Source organism: Artibeus jamaicensis, unplaced genomic scaffold (genome assembly GCF_021234435.1).
Source record: "Artibeus jamaicensis isolate MK-2021 breed Jamaican fruit bat unplaced genomic scaffold, CSHL_Jam_final contig_729, whole genome shotgun sequence".
Taxonomy (NCBI): Eukaryota; Metazoa; Chordata; class Mammalia; order Chiroptera; family Phyllostomidae; genus Artibeus; species Artibeus jamaicensis.
This window is the reverse complement of record NW_026521939.1, coordinates 7,301,315-7,307,314: the sequence shown is the minus strand read 5'-3', so window position 1 is coordinate 7,307,314 and position 6,000 is coordinate 7,301,315.

Genomic DNA, 6,000 nt, shown 5'->3' with positions numbered 1-6,000 from the left:
AGAGAATCTTAAAAGCAGCAAGAGAAAAGGAGACAGTTACCTACAAAAGAGTTCCCATCAGACTCTCAGCTGATTCCTCAAAAGAGACCTTACAGGCAAGAAGGGGCTGAAAAGAAGTATTTGAAGTCATGAAATGCAAAGACCTACACCCACTACTGCTCTATTCAGCAAAGCTCTATTTAGAATGGAAGACAGATAAATTGCTTTTCAGATAAGGTCAAGTTAAAGGAGTTCATCATCACCAAGCCCTTATTATATGAAATGTCAAAGGGATTTATCTAAGGAAAAGAAGATAAAAAATATGAGCAGTAAAATAACAGCAAACTTACAATTGTTAACAACCACACCTAAAACAAAAACAAAAGCAAACTAAGCAAACAACTAGAAAAGGAACAGATTCACAGAAATGGAGATCACATGGAGGGTTAGCAACAAGGGAGCAGGAGGGGGAGGGAGGGGAAAATGGTACAGAGAATAAGTAGCATAGGTGATAGGTAGAAAATACACAGGGGGAGGGTAAGAATAGTATAAGAAATGTAGAAGCCAAAGAACTTATATGTACAACCCATGACCATAAACTGAAGGGGGGGAATGTGGGTGGGAGGGAGTGTTCAGGGCGGAGGGCCATAAGGGGGGGGCAAATAGGACAATTGTAATAGCCTAATCAATAAAATATATATCTTAAATTTTAAATAAATAAGTAAATCCCAGCACCAATTTTCCTGCCGCTCCACTTCCAACTCCCCCCACAATTGGCTACACTTGCCAGCATTCCCGCTTTTTCCAGCTTTTCTGGGCTGCCATAGTAAATCTGGGCAGGCATGGCCCCACGGCATGGAGCAAACCATCTCCGAGCTCTGACACAGGTGCTGTAACCAAGGGAAGTTGCCTACCAGTTACATCCCGGGTCAAAGTCACTCCCATTTCTTTGGCTCAAGGCATAGCCACAGCTATTTAACATATCCATGAAACCAGTTAAAAGTTATAGATATGTTAAATGACCATTCCTGAGGTTATTTGCAAAACTGTTGCTATGCAGAACAACTCTCAATGGCCCTGCACCAAGTGTCCCTTCCCCCAGCTCAGACTCGTGGGGGTGAGGACATCTTATATTTTTAATACTTCTCAGATACCCTGAGCTCTGGACCCCATTACAAATCTCTCTTTGGGGGGCCCCCTGGCTGCACCCTCTTACATCATACCTCCCTTTTCTCTCATGTGTCCAAGCCCCTGGCAAAATTACACTGTTGTCTTTCTACAAGGGAAGAATTTCTTTTTGGTTACTCAGGTCCTGCTTTGTTTTTGTTGATAACAAATATTGCACAAATGTACCGTTTAAGCTTGGGACCAGGAACATCCAGTGCCGTTCTCCTGAGAGTTCAGAGATGCACTGCGGCCTTCGTAGGGTAGGCCGTCACTGGCTTTGCCCCATTTCCCTCCAAAAGGCATGAGATGTTTTGGGCCAGCCACCTTCACTAGCAATTCCCAACAGCACCCTCTCAGGCCCCTGATGGTTGCCAGTTGCCATATTTCCTGGTCTGTAGAACTCTCCAGCCGTGGTCGCCCAAATGAGAACCATGTGCCTTCCCTCCCCAGGGGACACTTAGCAACGTCTAGAGATATTTTCCATTGTCAAAATTCAGGGGATTGTGTGTGCTCCTGGCATCTCCTGGGTGAAGGCCAGAAATGCTGTTAAATATCCGACACACACAGGACAGCCCCACGACAGAGAATTATCTAGCCCCAAATGTCAACTGCGCCAAAATTTAGAAACCCTGGTACATAATATGGAGTTCTTACAAGGAAGAAAAAAACTGAAACAAACATTCACAAGTACTTTTTATAATACAGTTATTTAAAGTGACTTCAAAATGCTTTTTTGCACTGAAAATATATTCTTTCTCTCAGGTAAGAATAGTACATTCTACTCTGACATCCAGCTGCAAACTGTAAGTCTGTCTTAATGTAGTGATACAGTATTATAGTAACTGAAAGCAAGGTTAAAAAAACCACATGGCTAAAAATTAATAAATTGAGCACAATGAAAATAGGTACCTAGAAATGTTTTGGTTATAATGAATTTAAATATAATGAGGGAAAACTCGCATTACCTTGTCAGCTGTGTCGAATTTGGCTAAATTGGATGTGACAGGATGTAACCTTGGCTGTTTTATATTGTTTTGCTGTGTGGCCACACAGCACCACTAGGAGGCGATAGCATTGCTTGCTCATTCACTGACCACTTGGCCTTCCAATGTACATAAAGCAAATACATTTGAAAGAGGATAATTTTTGTATACACAGTTTTTGGGAGTAGAGATCCATAGACATGTCTGGATACAAAATACTTCTTGTTCCAGGCTTACCACCAAAGGTAAAATGAAAATCCATCTGACACATATATATATAAGTCTGGTCCCTTGAAATGATGGTTTGCAAACTTTTGTTATCATCAAAATAAACTGAAAGGCTTATGAAATTCAGATTCCAGGTCATACCCTCAGAGATTTACGAGTTCCAGAATCTGCACTTTCACAAGTATTACACCTGTGCCCTAAATGGTTCGACTGTTGCACACACACACACTCCCTTCTCTATTTTATGGCCCTGGGTGGAAATCTGCAGTAATAGATTACATTCATGGCCTCAATCCTTTGCTCCCTCTCTCACCTCTGCACCCCCATCCTGTTGATATTGGGTAAACAGAAGACTGAATGGACTAGCTTCAGAGCTAAGCTATATCCCTGTTTTCCAGCTTGGAACATGGATTTTAGGGATTCTACGAGATATAGGCAGCTCGCCTAAGCCTCTTGGCTCCTAATCGCAGAGTTAGAATGGAGCTGAGGCCTATCTGGTTCTGAGTCCCATGCATTTTACATCATACAGCAGCCTGCTTCCCAGGGAGAGTTTGGCTGGTGACAGAAGTATGGGGCTGTGGCCTTGGGTGGGAGCAAGAAAAGCAGTGATCAAAACAGAAAAAGACCAATCAAAGCTCCTGCCCCACAGGCGATGAGTCAGAAACCTCAGCTCCTTAAAGCAGACACACTCTATAATTATTGCACTCCAGACACCTGTCAGAGACGTTGCTCCAGCAGCTGCTGGTGCCAGCTTGCACACGGCCTCCTCCAGCTCCTCCAGTCCTGGGCCGCTGCAGTTCCAGAAGCTCCAGCGGGAACTGCGGTCAGGAAGGGGTGAGAGTATGAGGCGTGTTGGGCTTTCTTGAAGGGATGTATTACAAAACCAACTTGAGAGAGGAAACCCAGTACAGAAAGAGGAAATATGGGGGAAATCTGACAAGGAAGGAACAAAACACACATCTGAATTCCTTTACACCAATGAGGACACTAGAGTTTAATTTTTAACTATTACTTGTATCCTCCCTGAATGCACCCATAGAAGGAAGACAAGATTGGAATGGGAGATGGACTCATGACCCCCCAGAGATGTCTACAAACTAAACCACAGAAGCTGTGTATATGTTTCCTTATGTGGCAGGTGTGATTAAGGATCTTGAGATGGGAAGATTATCCTGGATTATCAGCTCCTTGTAATCACAGCGTCCTTCTTACAGGCAGGCAGGAGTTCAGGAAGGAGAGAAGATGCTGTGCTGCCAGCTTTGAGGATGGAGCAAGGGGCCATTCGCCAAGGAGTGGAAGTGGACTCTGAATGTTGGGAAAGGCATATAATCTCCAGTGGAGGAAACAGACTCTTCCCCTAGCGCCTCCAGAAAGAACCAGCCCTGTTGACACCGAGCGAAACTGATTTGAGACTTCTGACTTGTGAGATAATAAATTCATGTTTTTTTAAGCAATTAAGTTTATATTCACAGTGGTGCCCAACTGACTTAGGTGGCACTTAAAGTCACATCAGATAGGAGGAAGTGACTGTCATCTCTCTTCTCTACTAGCTTTCTGATTACATCCAGCAGGTGTGGTCCTGATCATTTTTAATGCTTACACATCTGTTACTAACCTGCTTTCTTAATTAGGAAAGAACAATTCTAAGGCTCAAACCCTTCTGCAGACAACAGTTTGTAATAAGCAATAACATGCCCTGTTACTTTTAATCGTATCTAGTTTTGAATTGGGTCTCTTGTGACAATTAGTGCTGATTTTCTTTTTTAATTATTTTTTTTACTTTAAATAATTTTTATTTTGCAATTACAGTTGACATACAATATTATTACATATTAGTTTCAGGTGTGCAAACTAGTGATTAGAGAGTATATAATTTACTAAGTGATCTCCCTAATAGGTCTAGTGCCCATCTGACACCATGCATAGTTGCTAACAATATTATTGTCTGTGTGTTCTATGGTGTACTTTACATCCCCATGACTATTCTGTAACTACCAGTTTGTACTTCTTAATCCCTTCATCTTTTTCCCCCAGCCCCTTAACCCATCTCCCAACCTCCCATATGGCAACCATCAAAATGTTCTCTGTATCTGTGAATCTGTTTCTGTTCTGCTTGTTCATTTATTTTGTTTTTTAGGTCTATTTTTTGTGGTATAAGTATCGCTACCCTAGCTTTTGCTTGTTTGCTTGTTTCCATTTTTATGAAATATTCTTTTCTGTTCCTTTACTTTGAGTCTGTGTGTGTCTTTGATCTGAGGTGAGTTTTTTGTGGACAGCAAATGTGAGGGTTTTGTTTGTTATCCATTTAGCCTCCATATGTCTTTTAATTGGAGCATTTAATCCATTTGTATTTATCTATCAACAATTCAAGTGATTGTTGGTAGATATGTATGTTTTGCCAGTTAAAATGTTTTTATTTACTGATTTTTTAGAAAGAGAGAGAAACATCAATTTTTGTTCCACTTCTTCATGCACTCATGGGTTGCTTCCTGTATGTTCCCTGATGAAGGATTGAACTCTTAACCTTGGCAGATCAGGACGATGCTCTAACCAACTGAGCTACCTGGCCAGGGCCTTTATCACCATATTGTCATTTATTTTATTAATCTTTTCCCCCTTCTTCTTCTTAAAGAAGACCTTTTAACATATCTCGCAATACTGGTTTGGTGGTGATAAAACCTTTAGCTTTTTCTTGTCTAGGAAGCTGTTTATGTGTCCTTCTATTCTATATCATAGCTTTGCTTGGTAGAGTAATCTTGGTTGTAGATCATTGCTTTTCATCACTTGGAATATTTCTTGCTAATAACATCTTCTGGTCTGCCAAGTTTCTGTTGAGAAATCAGCTGAAAGTCCTGTGGGAGCTCCCTTGCGGATAACTAACCAGTTTTCTCTTGCTGCTTATAAGATTCTTCCTTTGTCTTTAACCGTTGGCGTTTTAATTATGATGTGTCTTGGTGTGGGCCTCTTTGGGTTCATCTTCTTTGGGGTTCTCTATGCTTCCAGGATTTGTATAATATGTCTACTTCCTTCACCAAGTTAAGGAGGTTTTTCATCATGTTTTTTACAAGATTTTCAATTTCTTGTTCTCTCTCTTTCCCTTCTGGCACCCCCATGATGTGAATGTTGGTGTGCTTGAAATTGTCTCAAAGGTCTTTATACTATGCCCATTTTTGGATTCTTTTTTCTTTTTGCTGTTCTGATTGGGTGTTTTATGCTTCCTTATCTCCCAAGTCTCTGATTTGATCCTCTGCTTCATCTACCCCACTGTTAATTCCCAGTAATATATTCTTCTTTTCACTTAGTGTATTTTTAATTTCTGACTGGTTCTTTTTATGTTTTCTAGTTCTGTTTTTATGTTTCCAATCTCTTTGTTGAAGTTCTCACTAAGTTCACCTACTCTTCCCCAAGTTCACTGAGCATCCTTATAACCAGTGTTTTGAACTCTGCATCTGATAGATTGTTTATTTCCATTTTGTTTACCTCCTTTTCTGGAGTTTTGTTCTGTTCTTTCATTTGGAACATGTTTCTTTGTCTCCTTATTTTGGCTGCCTCCCTGTGTTTGTGCCTATTATTAGGTATAGCTACTATGTTTCCTGGGCTTGGGAGAGTAGTCTAATGTAGTAGGTGTCCTTTAGGGTTCAGT